The sequence below is a fragment of the Silurus aristotelis genome (genome assembly GCF_946808225.1).
Source record: "Silurus aristotelis genome assembly, chromosome: 2".
Taxonomy (NCBI): Eukaryota; Metazoa; Chordata; class Actinopteri; order Siluriformes; family Siluridae; genus Silurus; species Silurus aristotelis.
In genome coordinates this window covers 26,811,451-26,830,388 of record NC_139575.1, presented here as the reverse complement: position 1 = coordinate 26,830,388, position 18,938 = coordinate 26,811,451, and the positions used below count along the sequence as shown (strand labels likewise).

At 37.0% G+C, this 18,938-nt stretch overlaps 1 protein-coding gene across 16 annotated transcripts in view; it reads left to right on the top strand.

Annotated features, from left to right (window-relative positions):
- Positions 1-241: 241 nt before the first annotated feature.
- foxp1b (forkhead box P1b) overlaps positions 242-18,938 on the top strand; it is a 164,954-nt gene continuing 146,257 nt past the window's right edge. For 5 of the 16 annotated variants that reach the window (XM_083532784.1, XM_083532769.1, XM_083532768.1 and 2 more), the window contains exons 1-2: positions 244-812; positions 7,912-7,990. The gene's annotated coding sequence lies outside the window, so the exon portion shown is untranslated. Of the gene's footprint in view, positions 813-7,891; positions 7,991-15,412; positions 15,500-18,938 lie in introns of all 16 variants that reach the window. The other 11 variants (XM_083532777.1, XM_083532781.1, XM_083532766.1 and 8 more) reach the window with 8 other exon arrangements.

Here is an 18,938-nt window from a genome sequence, read left to right as displayed (position 1 = left end):
TCTTTGTATATATTACATACATACATTCTTTCTTACTGCAGTTATGCAGTAAAGGTAACACACACACACACACACACACACACACACACACACACACACACACACACACACACACACACATATATATAATGTATTTATATATATATATATATATATATATATATATATATATATATATATATAATATAAATACATTTAACATATATTACATTTTTACATTTACTGCATAACTGGAGACAATGTCTCTTAAAAAGTTAGTTTACTGTAAAGTTACTTTACTACCTTACTGCGTTTTTTCGGAGCCCGCGCGCGCACACGCTGAGCGCTGTTTACTACAGCAGGTGGATATGACGTCACGGGCTGGGAATCAAACAACAACAACATCTAAATCCGCGACATTTCCCCCTCTTTCCCTGGCGAGGCGCGTTTAAAGTTTGTTAAAGAACACACACAAAAAAACAACAAGGGTCGAAAGGATGGCGAGTTCCTGTAGTGAGAGTTTCCAGAGCGTTTGTTGAGAGTTGCTGCTCCAGCGTGCCGCTTTATTATTTTTCCGGTCAGAGCCACGCGGCGGTGGTGGTGGTGGTGGCGGTGCAGATCGCGGCTCTGGCCGCTCAAACTTCTAGTCCCCAGAGCGGAGTAATCTCGTTATTTCTACACGCCGCGATTTTCTCGCACGCGCTTCTTACCCGCACCCGAGCTCGAGCCGCGAGTTCAAAGAGCCGCCGCGCTGCGAGTTTGTTTCAACCGCCGCGTCTTATTAAATAAATTATCACAAAAAAAATAAATAGCAAATAACCACCCAAATTACGGTAAGTTCATGTTTCTTCATTATTATTATTATTTTTCGTTTCGTTATCATACTTTTTGTGTGTGGATAATTTATTTACTCCCGGGTTGGAGTTTGGCAGCGTGTGGATGATTTTTTGTTGTTCGTTGCGCCGAGTAAACAAGTAAACAAACAAACAAACAAACAAACAAACAGACAAACAATTTACCCCGGGTGAAAACACCGCCGAAAGACCGCTATTGGGTTATTTTATAAACGTAAAAAAAATGAATACGTAGTGACTGGTGTTTTTTTCTCCTTCTTGGTCAAAAGTTAGCCTGAGAGCTAGCGAGTTGTTCGTTGCGCTCGTGCTCGGTTTAAGCACGAGCGCGTTATCGCTTACAACAAGAACAAGACGCGTAAAGTAAAGTGAAATAAAACGCTTTTCTTTCCACTCCGCGGTCCGCTTCGGAGCAGTTCGAGACGGGATGCGGAGATTCTCCTCCTCAGCAGCAGCAGTATTGAGAGGGCTTTTCTCCCCCCCCCCACGTGTTCCCCTTCAGCCGGGAGTCCCAGCGAGCGCGCACAGCTCCACGTCCGCGGTGTGTGTCCGCGCTTCAGCCCTGATCTCTACTCTAATGCTGCTTTCAGTCCATCCAGTCCAGTGCTGTGCAAAGCTGTCTACCCTAAACCTCGTATGTGTTTGAGTGTGTGTGTAAACTGCAGATTCGCTCAAGTCCCGAAACTTCTTCTCTCAGCCCGAAAGTATCTCAGGCGTCTGCTCTGAGACGTGACTCTGCGCTGAGAAAGTTCACTGGCTTCATCTCGGACTCAGGAGTGTGTCAGTAGTACAGCACCTGAGCCTAATCCTCATACACACTTCAGCATTGAACCGATTTTACTCTGGCAGGATAAACTCGCATGAAATCTCATGATCGTTTCCGATTGAGTTCCCTTTCTTCCTGACTTTCATTTGAAAAGTCGTGTTTCTACTTCTGTATGGGTTCTCAGAATATATATATATATATACTGGCAAAACAGCTGTTTTATGACATGAAAAACAACATGTTCTATTTTCCGTGAGATTTTAACATTTTTAACATTTTAACGATTATTAATGACGATAGGCTTTATTTTAGATTCGATTTTCTTTTTTTTTTTTCTCTGACCAGGTCCTAGGTTTCTCTGTAAACAAGCCTTGTTTCAGTGCTGGATTAAAATAATTAATGCATGCGATGCAAAACAAGCAATGGATTACAATTTACACTGTTTATAAAGAAAATCGAAAAATAAAACATCTCTCTTAGCACTTAAGACTAGTGCAAGCTCAGTGCCTGGGGTTAGTCATTGTCTTGAAGAAAGAGGGAAAAAAGAGAGAGCGAGAGAGAGATAGAAGCAGAGGGAGAAGGGGGGCTATTTTTGTTGGAGAAGTAAACAGGCTTCAACGGGCAAACCTTGACAACCCAGATTAAGGAAAACAGCAAAGATCAAACATCGCTGCTGCGGCCGTTGTCATGAGTTTCTGGAGGAAGAATGGAGAGCGATAGCGAGAAAGAGAGAAAGAGTATTTGAACAGGCACTGGGGTTTGTGTGCTCACTTATGCAGAAACAGACCTTGGCAAACGCCGCCTGACCCAGGTTTGAAGTGTAGAAGTGAACTTTTCTTTCTTGCTTTTCCAGCCCTCACTTCGCAGAACGTTTTTCGGTTATAGATCAGCCAGAAATGAAGTTCAGAAATTTTGCAGGATGTTAAATATTTCAGAGGAGCGAGCGGTAGATATTGTCGTTATATAACAGTACAAGGTAAAGGACTTAAGTAATCTACAACGGAGGCCTGTAAATAAAAGACTGAATGCATAAGTGATGATGCATTAGTAGAGATTATTGTACAGCCAATCTCTTTAGTTTAACGAGTTTGTATGTGTGTGTGTGTGTGTGTGTGTGTGTGTGTGTGTGTGTGTGTGTGTGTGTGTGTGTGTGTGTGTACACTGAGCTGACCTACAGTGTACAGGTCTACTGTATTAGATAGACACTGGACATCATGAGGGTGGACAAATAGGTCCTCAGGCCTGCATGGACATTTGAAATCATCATACAGGGGATAAAGTATAGGAAAAAAGTGCTATAGTAAGGTTCAGGGCCACCATAGTGCACCAGAACAGTTTCAGTGCACCTTGCTGATGTACTGTTCTTAGTATTTTATCAGTCTAAAATCTTTAAAGGTGTTCAGTCATGTAATTATGTGTACTCTGAAGGATATTGCATGTTCTGTGCTTGAGAAAGAGACCACTCCTATCAGCAGGGGATAACGGTGATCAGTCAGAAGAACTTTATTGTTGAGCAGTAAGCTTTCCCTTGAAGTGAGGAATTCACAATTGTTTTGCGGCCAGGAATAATAATACTGAAATAATAATAAATTATGGATTAATAGGCATTAATTATAAAGACAATTTCCTTTGCAGGATGAATAAATTGTATCTGTTTATCTGTAATTTAAATGTGTACAACAATATTTTGTTTTATTTATTCAAGTCATACATTTTAGTTTCCTGAAAGTTTCCCTGACACCTTCGGTCCAAGATCTCCATGTCTTTGGCTTTGAGTTTTTGAGGTTTAGATTCACTCTATTGAATTGACCAGTCAAAAGGCTGAAAACTATAAGAAACTATAAGCAAATATAAAATTATAAAACCAGAATCTGCCAGTAATTTCTTTCTCATCTGTGTATGCAAATATATTATCACTACTCTTAATATATGTATTAATAGTTCAGTAAAATTTTATTTGGGACACTGCCCCAAAGCAGCTTTATAGAAATAAATATATTACAAATAGTCATTGCTTCTACTAAATCTGGAAAAAAGGAACATTCTCTTGGTCATTCTCTGTCAGCTTCTCTTCTCTGTCCGATATCCTGATATGTGAGTTGCAGCTCACCCTCAGCGTCTCACTATTGGATTGCAGAGAATGACTGATTGGATTAGAGGTTGGAATGGTGTGATTATTCCAGGTGCCTTTTTTTGCCATCTGCGGAGTCGACAGCTGAGCTGGGATCAGAGTGCTGGATCAGTTTCGTCCAATCTCTGCCTCTGAGGTCACCAGGATGTTACATGAAACCTGCCTTTCCTTCCAGGGAAAAAAAAAGACACACATTATTAAAAAATGTTCATACTCTATGTTCACAGACCGGCACGTCATACTAGCAGGGCTTCTTTTTTGGGCCCTCTTTGTTTTATTAGGAAATGCTGTTGATACTTCATCAGTAGTTTGGTTTTGACAGAAACAGGCATATGTATCTGAACTCTTTTTTCATTTTTTGCTTAAGAGCTTGTCCAGCTTTTGGACTTTTGGCCCATAGATATTGAACTTAAATCAGGATTTATTTTTGTAACAGTTGTAAAGCTCTGCATGTTGACCTGCTTCTTTTTCTTCTTCTTTTAAATCCAAATTGTAGTTGTACTGGTTATTACAGTATTATAGCACACACTGGGAACATATTAAGACTCTAGTTTGAGAAGTGGCTTAAAACATTTTAATTTCTATGAGGCCTTTTTGTACAATGTATTCTGCAGTACTATTTCATGTATTGTTACACCGTTATTGCATCCAAACCACAGTCTGCAGAATCCTCCTTACTTTTTTCCTTCGGAGTGATGTGGAGTCAGAGCCCCACCCAGAAAAGAGGTTTAACAAGGCAGGACTTGGCTGCTCCATCATCCCATGGTACAGGAGAACTTGCTCTGCTTTGATCATGAAATGTTCTGATATTCGCTCTTGAAATAGCGCTACGGCAGTGGGTGTAATAAGGTGTCAGCACTGAGATCTGAGCTCTTGAGCTTCTCTAGCTCACAGAGCGAGCGTTAGAGACAGAACGACAAAGATGTTAATGTTGACTAGGTGATTAAGGTGCTTTCGGTGTACATCTTTAGAGGTTTTTTTTGTGTTTGATGTAGTGCATTTGTTTAAACGATGTGCGCTATAAGAACATATATAATTAAGCTGATGAAGGAATGTTGAATGAAGGAATGGTGTATTTATTTCCCTCAATATAAATGTGTCCACAATTACAATGTTTAATTAGAAAACCATTTTGAATGACCTTATGCTAATTAGTATTGCATACACAAGGTATTCTTCCCCCCTGCAACTGAATCTTGGTTAGATTCAAAGGATTTGTATCTGACAGAGTTTTTCTTTCATCTTTTTTTGTATGTGTTTACATGATATTAGGTGTCATACATGAAACAGAACTGCTTGGTGTTTTGAACCCTGATGAAATTGGGATATTCTTAATTGACTAGCTGTTGCTTGTTTATTTGATAAACGTATGCTCCTGTCAGAGGCATTGTAATAAACAAGCTGTAATTAGTGTAGACATGCTCCTCCAGCAAGTTTACTATGCTTCCCTTTTTTTACATTTTATTTATTTATTTATTTTTTGCTACATCCCCTCAGCTGAAAGTAAGCTAATGACTAAATTAATCACAAAACTAATTGGCTTTGGCACCAAGCATTTGAGAAAAGAGATTCTATGAAGGGTGCTTAGTGCAGATTTGGGCCACAGCCCACACGGTGCTTACAGGGTCTCCAGGGATTCGAGCAGGGCACTGCACATAGTGTGTGGAAACCCTTTTGGTTTCTGTGCTGGCTGTAATAGTGTAAGGGCCATCGTCCAGGTGGTTTGGGTCTTCAGCACTCACCAACTGCCTCTAAACAGTTCTGATTGTTTATTGTGGTGCCATGACAACGCAACATCTAGTAAAAAAAAAAAGCTGGGGATTGGATCATTATTTACGTTTTAATACAGTATGTTTGCTTACTGATTGAGGTGTTGATATCCTGCTCTTGTATACGTCTGAATGAATTGTTGTGAAATCATGTACATTTTACCAGCGGATTACAGAGAAAAATGTTTTTTCTTTACATTCTTTTTTTCAGGGTGAATTACATGCTCAGTAGTGTTATGATCTTGCTGCATGAGGAAGTTTCTGCGAATTGTACTGGATTCATTGGTGTAACAGATAGAATTGACAAACATTTTTCTTTTATTTGATAATAAGAATAATAAGAAAAAGCCCAAAGCATGACATTACGCCCACACTGCTTTTGGATCATGAGCAGATCCGTTCTTTTTGTTATTAATAGTTAGTTATTAGTAGTTATTAATTAGTTATTAGTAGTTATTATAGTTATTGTACAGTCAATCTAACAGGGTACAGCTGGCCAACAAGAAATATACTTAAATCATGTTTCAATATTTTTGATCACTTGAAACAAAAGATGTTAAATTGTTTAACAACATGAAATATAAATCTCAGGAAATAGAATCTGTAATTCTGATCTATCGTCACATTATCTGCTGATCTCAAACACAAAAGTCTTCTGTGTATAGCAAAAACAAAAGCATTATCTTTGTAGTTTCTAAACTTTTTAAGGGGACTGAATTAATTTTGTCTTCTTTTTTTAATACAACGGAAAATCTGTCTGCGTTAATGGTTGATCATCTTTCTTTTTTTATTTGTCTGTTTCTATTGTGGTAAATTAACTCTAGGGCTGCAACTAATGATTATTTTGATAATCGATTAATTGGACAATTCATTTTTCCTGATTAATTGAATATATATATACACACACCCTGGATTAGTTTTTTTTTTATAGTTTTCAATAATCAAAACATATAGTTTATGATATATATATATATATATATATATATATATATATATATATATATATATATATATATATATATATATATATATACAACTATAAAACTATAACTATAAAACAATAAAAAACCCTAATCCAGGGTATTTATTTATACCAATTTTCTTAAAACTCTATTATTGCTGGGTTGTTTCTTTCTGTAAAAAAAATTAAATAAACAATAGCATTTAAGTATGAAAGATGAAGCAATTTGTGTAAATCAACATTTGTATTGTTTTTAATGATAATTGCCGATGGTAAGTTGACAATCATGCTTAAAATAATCAATATAAAATATAATACAACATTGTTTTGACAATTTCTGTTTAAAAAATGCACAGACATTTAGTTCAGTTGTGAAGATATAAACATCTACAATATATAATTAATTTAATTTTGTATAATAATTAAATGATAAATGCATAAATAAAATATACAAACATTGAAAAGCATTTGAGCATAATAAAGCCGAAGTACATCATGTTTGAAAACAGATAAGATACTGTTGTAGTAGACAAATGCTTGATTAAAAAAAGAAGAAATGTGTGCAAATTTCGATTTTCGATTTTTATTATTATCAATTCCTGGTGGTCTAGTGGTTAAGATGCAGCGCTCCCACCGCTGCGACCCGGGTTCGATTCCCGGTCAGGGAACCATCCCCAGCCACTCTTAGTGCCGGTCCCAAGCCCGGATAAATTGGGGAGGGTTGCGTTAGGAAGGGCATCCAGCGTAAAACATGTGCCAAATCAAACGTGCGGAGGATCCGCTGTGGCGACCCCTAACGGGAGAAGCCGAAAAGAAACTATTATTATCAATTTGATTAATTAGACGTTTTAGCCCATTTAACTCCCTTTTTCTGTGATTAGAAACAATTTAAAGCCTAATGCCAGATCTAGAAAGAAATCTCTTGATCATGTTTTAAATAATTTTTAAAAGACATTAAACATTTGTACACGTGTTTGACAGTGACTGACATGGCAACACTGGACATGCTTTCATCACATGTTGAAACGTGATCTGAAGTGTTGATCAGTTCACTGTGTGACTAATGAAAGAAGGAAATAAATAATTTGATTTAACCTGACACTGACATATTGACAGCTTTTGTGTAACAGAACTTGTTAATCATGATGAAATGATCAGCCTTTTTGCATTTTAAAGATTACAATATGCTACCTACAGCTTGCTGAAGCAAAGTTTGTGTTTCTTTGATGTCTTTGATGGTGTTTAGGCCTCCGGCCCCTTCAGTGCAAATTAAAATTGACTTAATATGAGATGCTTGATTAGCACAATTAACTCTCATTAAACAATGAAGCTGGGATTCAATCAGGTTTAATTGCATGCACAAGTGCAGAAAGCGCTTCCCTAGCTCATGAAGTGACATTAAAAAGTGATTCAATCTTTGTTTTATTGTAATAGAAATATATTGGCTATTTCAGAGTCTTCTGGCAGGGGCTTTGGAAGAATTGGTCCATCTTGATCTTCTCCACTTACACCTTGAGGCCCCTCTTCTGACAGGTAAACAGGTTGTGTATCATCTTTCCTGGCCATTGCACCCACTTCTCGTTCTGATAAGCGAGTTCATGACATGGGCTCTGCATTTCACAGGTGCCTGTTTTTTTTTTTGGTACTACATTACAGCAAAATGACTCACAAGCAATGCCACTTACTTGAGATAAAAAAAATTATTTTAAAGGGGAAGAGTGTAAACATTAAGACTTGGGTATAGATAAACAAGTTCCAAACGTGTCAAAGAACTGTCTTTCAGCAGTTGGCTACAAGCCTAACTTTCACACCATATTTGAGGGTGTGTTTGTCTGGTGCTTATTTAAATGCCCTCCCCACACCTTGACTTTCCAATTTCTACACAAACTTCTGTTATCAACAAGCAAAGGCATCTTTCCCGAGCAACACACAACAATTAAAGTAGGCTCGGCTTTGTTATTACAATATTCATCACTTGTTTGTTAGTAGAGTAGTCATGTTAACTGTCTGTGGTGTTCTGGTTTAATTAGATCATGACTTGTTAAAACACGCTTGAAAAACATGGTTCTCCCTTTTCTCCATTTTATCAGTCCTGTGACCCGCGCAGCATACAATTTGGCTGACGGCAGCAACCAGCAGCTGAAGTAACCAAATTATATAGTCATGGCTTTTTAATGGCCACATCGGTAAATGGGTGTTAAGTAAATGATGCAATTTATTCTCCATCCACACCCTCCACCCTGCTTCATGGCAGAGCTGCCGCGGGACTTGTGCCAGCATTAAATAAGTGTACCCAGATGGCACTTGCCTGATGCCCACTTGGTTTCGAAGTACTTCTTTGGGGATAACTCCACCAACAACAAGTGATGGGTCAACCAAGTGCCTGTTGCTCAGCCTCTGGTTAGCATACACAAATCTGCTAATATTTTGCCACATATGTACAAATATTCTTCAAGATATATTTTAAATAATAAGAATTATAAAAATATAATAATAAATCATTTCCTGTGCTCTCTTAGCAAAGCACAAGTGCGTCAAAAAACTTATTCTGTTTTTTTCTGTGCACAATCTTGATTTAGTCAGGTACAGAATTGCATATGTGCTTAAACAGTGAGTGGTAAGCTAGGCAAGGTTTGTTTGGTAAACTAGGCATCCAAATGTTTTTACCAGAACAAAGGTAATGCTAATGGTTAGATTAGCGATCTATCTTAAACGCATAATGTGAAATTGATTATCTACTCAATTAATACATTTAGCTACCGTTAAAGTGTCCCTTTCAAAACATTTAATAGAAAGTTAAATTTAATTTCGGAGCATTTGAGAACCATTCATTGAGAGTAAATGCAGGCCTGAAGATAACCATCTTTTAGGTAAAACTGTGCACTTAAGTGTCAGTGTATGAACAGAAATGCGTTCCAAAGTGCATATGCGCCTAGGCCGCCAACAAAAATAAATCTATAGAGACCTTCTTTTTATCTTAAGGCAGGATGGAAATAAATGTGAGATTTTTTCCTTGTCTCAACTTTTGCTGCTGACATAAAACGTGCCAGTAATCTCACATTTCCTCTTGAGTTTCAGCAGAGACCTCAACATCATCTCGCTCTGTTCTCAGATTTGCCACCCATTCAAATTCATTTCAAATGTATCAGTTTACTGTAAGAGATTTACAGATATACTAATGTCTAAGTATATTGAAGACAAGTACAGCGTAGTTTTTACTGTTCTCGTTTTTTTTTTGTATATTATAGGCTGGGGTTTATATTTCAGTATTTTAGTTTTAAGCACTTGAAAATACCTTAATTTTCAACAGAACCATTTTTTATACACGTCATTTAGTAATCTCGCAGTTGTTACAGTGGGAAATTGTGTGTGTTAAATAGATAGATTTTTGCTCTCACATCCAGCTTGGTTTTGATCTCCTGACAAATCTGGTATGTAAATGAACCACAAGTGAGAATCCCCATTAAATCTCCTGAGATATTAAAGAGAAACTTTTAAGCAAAGCATTTTGAACTGTGTGATAAACTTTTAACCTGTGTGAGATAAATGTATATACGATTAATATATTAGTGGCAATTCAGTAAAAGTGAGGTATGTTAGTTTCCTGCCAAAAAACATTCAAATCCAAATTCATGTTCAGCTCCTATACTCCTCTACTGTCAATATGCTAGTTTTGAGACAAGTCACGTCTACAGAACATCTTTACTTCAAACTTTACTTTACTTGTAATTTGTCAAATCCCATAACCTATTCTGATTGTGTGAGGAAAACGAAATCTGACAACATCAGTTTGGGATGCTTTACAATCCACCAGGATGGATTACATCCTCTCATACACATCAACCTCCATTATTTCACTCTTATACACATATAAATTTAACACAACTTAAACATCATGATTTGTTCTGCACAAGCCTAAGAATTATATATATACACATGTATACACACACACGCACGCACGCACACACACACACACACACACACACACACACACACACACACACACACACACACACATACATACATACATACATACATACATATATATATATATATATATATATATATATATATATATATATATATATATATATATACATTTATATGTGTATGAGACTAAAATAATGGAGGTTGATGAAACTATTTTTTCTCAACTTCTGAAGGTCAAAAGGGTTCTGTAGAAATAAGTTAGTCCAGTATAGCCAACATTGAGAAACATGTTTTCCGTCTCTACTTTGTTAGTTCATGTAGCATGTGGTGTAGGTATAGAAGATATGGACAGGGTACTTTGTTTTATTTATTATTTTTCTTTGCCCCCCTCTACTTTTTTGGGGAGTACTTTGCCTGGTTAGCTCTCTCGTTGTCTTATTTTTCACAATTATTGTCTGATGCTCTTATTTTCACTCTCCACTCTCCGTCCCTCTGTCTGTCTTTATATTAGGCCTTCTCGAGGCATTGCTGCTGTGCACTGGGCTTCAGGTTTTGAGAAATATACCTATTTATCAGCATGCAGCTGCTGGACCAGGGTGTTCAGGAGGCACCATGTGGGGATTTATTTTTGACAGCCAGGAAATGCATAAGCAGTCATGTTCAAAGATTTTATCTCTGCCCAAAGTATGTTTATGTGGATGTAAGAATATAAGTTGCCACTTTCGGCAACAGTAAGTGTGAATTCATTAATGAGTCAGAAAGTGAGAATCTTTTAATGTGACATTTGTTTCCTGAAAATGCAGATATTTGCAACCATTCTACAGGAAACACGTACACATTTCAGTTTTCATTTCAACCATGCCATTTTGCACAGAAAATCTGTTGACTTTGCATATCATGTCCTTTCCATAGAATTTTCTTTTCTTTTTTTTCTAATACACATTGCATAAACAGCAGGGGAGGAGCTTTTTTGAGTGCTAAAATGATCCATGTTGAGCTGTCAAGTACATATACACATTTTTATGATTTATTAATATACTTGGATATACAGGAAATGCATAGTTGTCCAATGTAGAAAAACATTAGTTTACACCTTTAGTGACAGCTAGAGAAATGGGTGGATGTGGTGTATTGTGATTGCAGTGATTAGGAGTTATGCCAGTCTGATTTCGTCTTTGGTTTTGGAGTCCAATTTTAGTATGCTAAAGCATAAAGTATTTCAGACTTTACAAACTCTACCTGTGTTAATTGGATACCTACGCAGCCTGCATCACTGAAATAATATCATGTGTATCTCTGTATCACATTTAATTGTGTCACAGCTTGTAACCTGCCATGGAGTTCGTCAGATAAGAAACACTTCTTAACACACTCAGCATGAGAAGAAAACAAGCCCGCACTGAGATTAACTGCCATGTTATTTCCACAAAACATCCCTCCTGCTCACCTTGTGTTTGCTACTCAACGTTATTACTTGACACTAATGTTCGTCACTGCCTCATCTGGAGAATAACCCTCAATCACAATTTTTTTTAAATCCTTCCTAAAGTGCAAAGGAAGATGAATTTGGGCTATAAAGGGAGCTTATCACATGGGGTCTTTTATTCTAAATGGCTCTGGGAAGTGGTATCGGCGAGGCTGCGGCATTCCCAGCGCCACCGTATTCAATCAAGTGTCCACTTAGCCGCAACCACGAGTAATTGTCCCCAAGTGGGCCACACACTGACCTTTTAATGTCTGTGCTGACCCTGTAACCTTGTCTGCAGGTCTTAGGGAAGGCCTGTAAATCACAGCTCTTCTCCAGCCTTTTTTTTCTCTGTACCAGCAGGTCAAGAGAGGAGTGTGTGTACACTGGAAACACCACTCTTATAATTGGACTGTGTAGAAGGGGTCATTTGAGGGTTGTTTGTTGAGCTATACTCCTTATTCAGTGCCCGATGGTCCGATGTTTGCCTTGTGAGACGGATGATAAGAGACGATGTGATTTACTGGATGAAACGTAGATTTCGTGTTTTGTAGGGTTCCTTCTGCTACCTGGATTTGTGAGCAAACTCGGACATGGCCAGATACACTGCTTATCAGATGTTTCTGAACGTTTAACATTTTCGATTTTGTGATTTTCAGAAAAATCCAACCAAAAAAATTTGTATATTGGAAAGTGTTTATCGTTAAATGTTAGAGCTAACTTTCTTTATTTGGATAATTCCAGTGAAAGGCATTTGCTTTTTTACTTTTTTAAATTAAACTCTTTTAGATGAAATGATGTATGTGTGTGGGGGGTTATATGTGTTTTACACTGTACATTCTTTTTTTTTTTTCTTTACTGCTAACAACCACTTTTCAGCATTTACTTTTTCAGAACTTTTCTCACAGCAGTCTGCAGTTTATCACAACAGTTCATTTAATGCCCCAAAATGCATTACAGCAATCACAACATTGCAAACTCAACTCAAAATCTCAAAATAAACTCGTTATACACAAACCTTTAACACTAGTGTGTTTGTAACCAGAATACTTTGTCACATGCAACACAATCACCTCAGAGGAATGGCTGGCATTTTTGCAGATCCTCAGTCATACAAATACTGTATATACAGTAATAGTAGTATCAAACATTTACCACTGTTTTTTGGCTCTGTAACTTTACTCCAGTTCTAATTTTTACTTGGTTGATCAACAACAGAAAAATATTGAAAACCAGTACAAATATATTGGCTAACTTCACTGTGTAGGAAATAAAGCTGAAGAATGTTTATGTGGCTTTGATTTGTTGCCCAATATAGTATGTGTGAGTTAGCAGTGTGAAATGTGGTTTATTTATATTTGGACACTAAGAGTTATTTTGTAACTTGCAATACATACTGTGAGAAATGTGAGAATTGTGTTCACTGAATTTTCTATTGTATTCAAGCAAGGAAAAAATCGGTCATTGTTTTGTTTCAAATAGAGGGCTGCGCTACCCAGGTGAAGAGTTCTGAAAAAGAGAACTCAGTAGTGAAAATGCTTCTTAGCAGTTGTTAAAAAACCCTGTAATACTAGTACTGGCTGTGTCTTTTATCTTTATGTGGTTTTTACTCTCCAGATGTGCCTGTGTTTCATAAAGCACTCGTTTAGATTCACTTTAGGATCAGAGATCTGAGAAAAAGGTTTCCATATATAATCATGCTATTTTGTATCATCAGGCTTTGTTTTGTGGCAATAAAAGTGACTAATAATAGTTAAACTATCGTAAAGAGCACGTAACTCCAGGTGTTGATTACAAATGTGCACAATATTACATCATGAGTGATGATACAGCATCTCCCGATTTTATGTATGTAAATGGACGAGGATGGCAGTTTAGGTAAAGCAGGCAGATTAAGACCACATGTTTAGAAAAAGACATCATGCTGCAGAAGAGCAGCTGCTATGCAAAAAACATAGCACAATGCTGAACGAGCAGAGTTTCTTATATGTGAACTGTGCCTTTTCTACATCACAGGTTATTTTGTGTCCCTCTGCATGGTATATTATGTGTTAATTCCTGCCACGTTATTGACAATACAGTAATTGGTCATATAATGTTCTGTAAGCTCCCAGTGGGTCCAAGATATATTTGTAAATGTATTGATTAAATGCTTTGTGTGTGTCTGTGTTTATATCTTTGCTGAGGGGTTGATGTCTAAATATCTGACAGTTTTGACATCTTTGACAAGCTGGGCCTCATAAAAAAAGTTTTTTTTTTTTTGTAAACCACATTCATTTAAAAATAAATAAATAATTGGGCCAAAAAGGTTATATTTTGTTGTTCATTGTGTTATTAAACGGTCCTCACAGGTATATTTAATCAAGTGTTATAAAATAGTGACCTGTTCTGTAAATCTTTTTGCTTTTCAGACCCATCTTCCCTTTCCTCATTCTACGCTACCCTCTCTCAGTTTCCTATTGCTCTCTATCTTTCCACCCTCAAACCAACCCCCCACCCCCCACTGTCCATGGACCACATTAAGTCTGTAATGTCTGAGTCATAAATATCCGAAAACCCACATTCTGCATATTTTCCCCTATTGTAATGAGAGGAACACAGCTTATCAGCCGGCTCTTATCTGAAACAGGAAATAGATTGAACGTAGATGACATAGATCTGTCCTCTACTCGCAAGTGTAATCCCTTCGTAATGTTGCTAGGTTGTTTTTTTCTTTCTTTTCTTTTCTTTTCTTTTCCCCCCCAAGTCCACTCACTTAAATTAGACGGCAGGTGCTGCTTTTTTGTGCCCGCTTTCTTGGTGGGAAGGTTGTTTTGGGATCTGAAATGTGGTAAGAACCTGGGAGCGTCTGATGCCATGATCTAAGACTCAAGACACAGATCAGCTTAATAAGTAGCTACTGCAGATTTTACCTCATCTCACTTTGTCCTGTCTAAATACGAGCACTTTACAAAATGCTGACCACAGAGAGGGACATTTTATTATGCAAATCTAGCCAAGTGACTGGCTATGCAGATTTTTGAAGGCTGCATGTCACTTTCTTAACCCCCTTGATGGCGTTCTGAAGAATTCCGACTGGCAGTTTGTGGACACAGCGTTTATAGTTATGAGTTGGCCTGCGAGTCTTTGGCATTTGTTGTAATAACTGCGGTGCATATTTAGTCTGATTATTACACGCATAAATATCACTGTAGTCAGAAGGGCTTCCTGTTAGGACACAAAAAAAAAAATTTAATGTTGACAAGTATTAAGATGCATTTAGGTCGTTCTGAGAACTTCTGGAATCAGTTTGTCACAGTTCAAATCAACGTTTGTGGTTGGATTTCATCACGTTTTTGTGTGTTTTTCCTCACTGTTTGAGTCAACGGTGTTTATGTGGGTTGTGTAAATTGAAGGGACGCTCCCCACCTTTATAACACAGTATCTGTTCCTGTTTGTAATTTGCTGATGTTAATTTGCATCTCTGTGTCTCTCCTTCTCTCTCTCTCTCTCTCTCTCTCTCTCTCTCTCTCTCTCTCTCTCTCTCTCTCTCTCTGTCTGTCCATGTGTCTATAATTTAGGTCATTGATTAGCCCCCCCCTTGCAGTGCTGTGGTGAATTTGAATTGGAAGAATGGACTGTCAATCTTTTCAAAACAACTGATGAAGGTATTTTAACCTCTGAGCTTTTCATGTAAAGATCTTTGGAGAGAACGAACCTTTTACAGTACATTTTACAATAGAAATCACACTACAGGTTATTTTGGTAATTTTTATTTGTAATATATTTAATGTTAGTTAATGTTATAAAAGCTTTTCTTGTAAAGCATTTCAGTTTTGTGTATAACAACGTGTAGTATGTATTTGCATCATTTTTAATATAGTTAAATGACTAGTGCAGCTGTGCGAGAACAGGTTTAATTGCCTTATGTTACATTCCAGCTGGATGACTTAAACATAGTTCATATAATATAATAAAAAATACACATCAGCCTTCAGCCTTTCAACTGTCACTTCAACCCATGTGTCAACAATGCCCACTTTTTCGGTGCATCTCTATCATTTACCACTGTTTTGTGTGTGTGTGTGTGTGTGTGTGTGTGTGTGTGTGTGTGTGTGTGTGTGTGTGTGTGTATGAGAGAGAGAGAGAAAGAGAAACAGACAGACAGACAGAGAATATGTGCAGAATATCTGCACCGTTTAAAAACGATGCTGCCAAGGCACACACATATGCTTGGCTTAACAGAGAGGCGACAGTGATATTTGCACTAAGGTTATGGAATCCATGTGCAATTAAATTACATTCCAAAATCCTTCTGAAGTGTCTCCATACTCATCTCTTCATAACTTACCTATGATCTCCATTAGAGGGGTTGTGTGTTTTTCTACAAAAGTAATTTTTTTTGCTGCCATTAATGAGTTTTTTCAAACACATAAATAAATTGTGTGTGTGTGTAAGTGTGTGTGTGTGTGTGTGTGTATGTATGTATGTGTATATATATATATATATATATATATATATATATATATATATATATATATATATATATATTAGAGGTGTAACGGTAATTCAAATCTGAGTTCCCTCAGGAACGTATTAAGTGGCAGACCGCAAGTTTGTTTAGTCTCCGCCTCGTACTCTGAGAGCATTTTTTATATTATTATTATTATTATTAAACTTGAAAATATACACAAAGGGATATAACAAAAGAAAGTAGAGTTAGCCCAACGTTACTGTGGCTAATCACTCATATCATACCGGAAATAAGATTTGTTTTGTGCATGCATGAAAATGCTAAAGAATCCACAGCTCTAGTGGAATTGTGAGGAGACAATGTTAAGAGGAATTCTTGAAGCTAGACATAAAACGCTAAAGAATATACATACCGCTAGCGTTAGCCGCTGACCACTTCCTTAACATTTGTTCAATTATGCTGGAATAAGTAGAACAGTTAAATAAATCATATCTTTTGAAAATTGACCATTGCATGTAAAAAACTCTCTCACACACACACACACACACACACACACACACACACACACACACACACACACACACACACACTTATATACACATATGTATTGCCCCAATGGGGTCTAACAAGTGTAAAATATAAAACATTTTCATTTATTGATTTTATATAATCAATTTATTTGTGCCAATTTAATCCATAATCAAATTAATCAATATAATAAAAAGTGTATTGCATTAATTTGATTTATTCTGTTTTATTTTTTATATATTTTATTTTCATAAAATGTTATTAAATATTATCTTATATATTATTTAACCAAGCAGGATTTTTCTTTTTTTTTATTGTTAAAAAAAAATGTAAACTGTTGATGTTCACAGATGTTATTAATGATTGCGTTAATGAAAAACAACAAGCGATATATACATTTAGATAACTTTATATATATCACACACATTAATGCTGCATTGATGAATTGCATTGAAGGTGACTTGCTATTTGGCGGGTACCACAGCTGACCCTCGACCCGACTTGTGCTGATAGAAACGTGAAGCAAAGGAGAGATGAAGAGAGGACAGAAAGGGTAGAAGGAGAAAAGAGGCAAACAGTATATTCCCTGGCTGCAGCAGTGACCACTACACTTAACGCCTCATTTGCAGGCTTGTGGTGGGCAGTGGCGTGAATCATTGATCTGTGCCAATGAGGAGGAGCTTCAGCCAAGCTCTTTATCCCTTTTCTCCCGCGCTCACACATACCCCCTCTCTCTCTATTTCAAGTGCTGATGATGCATTTGGCTAGCGGTTACGCTCCAGGCTCCTCTTTCTCACTAATTCATATCTCACATAAAGGATCTTTGCATACAGAACCGGAATCATCGAAAGATGAAGGCTGTGTAAGCCCTTAAACATGGAACAGAAGGGTGTCACACATCCGCTAGATTTCCTGAACAATATGAAACAAAGGCCCAAATCTAAGAATGACAGACTGAAAACATGTCATCTTATTACTCTTCCCGGTTATGAATCCTTGCTGAGGTGCCAGCATCTACGCTTTAACCCCAGACAGACAACAAAACACTGCACTCAATAAACATGCAAATATAAATAGGTTTTGCTTTGTGAACATGTTAAACAGGCTCCAAAAAACACGTAATTGAATAACAAAAGATTCACTGAGGGTGATGATTACAATGCTGATGTAATGCAGGTGAACCTTTGACTTGTGATTTTGTGAATCTCTTTCTGTCAGTTGACAAAAACTGAATGGGACTATGGTCTTTAGGTGAGAAAAAATGATTAGATTTTTTTTTCTCCTGTTTCAGTACATTTGTAGACAGTTTATTATGATGTACTATAGATGTTAATGATGACATGAACTGGATTCCAAACTGCAAAATTCCAGAAGGTTGTTTGGTAACAGATGTTTAATGTAAGTTTATACACTAAACTGGTTGCGTATAAATTCAAATATTTCCACAGATAAATGCATCAGTCAAATTAATATTTATCCTTTGGGCAATTAGTAGGGTGCTTTTCCTTTTTTTTATCTTCACCAACTAGGATTTTCTGGTTAGTAGGCACTTATGCATATTATTGGTTTCACCAAGTTCAAGTGATTAGCAAGTACTGGCAGTTTCGAGTTGGATGCATCTGATGAAAATGTAAGCAACTGTGTCTTTGTGTTTGCGCGATGGGAGCTAGAGCTTGCAAAATGACTATGGGTGCTAAGAAGTGAATTCTGCAGAACAATTAGTAATAATAATAGTTTTGGTTTACAAGCGATGAGGAAAACAGGTGTCTGATTTTGGGTGTGACTTTTGTCTCTCTTTTGCAAAAAACAGTTGATCTATTTATCTAATTGTCTATGCACAGAAGTGTTAAGTAGTCTTGGTGAACACTGAGGCCTGTTGAAGCCTTTAGTTGCGTATTTGTGGCCATGAAATTAAAGGACGCATACAGCTGACATCTAACCAGCCTTGGGATTGAGAAGTATGTATTTGTCCCTTTTTTGTTGTTTTATTTTTTGTGCCAGCTCATGTGCTGTTTGGTACACAGTTTACAATGCATGCTTGCAGCCGTTTGATTGGAAAAACTGTAAGCCATCAGATTACTAGTCTTTCTGAGCCGCCTTTCCGT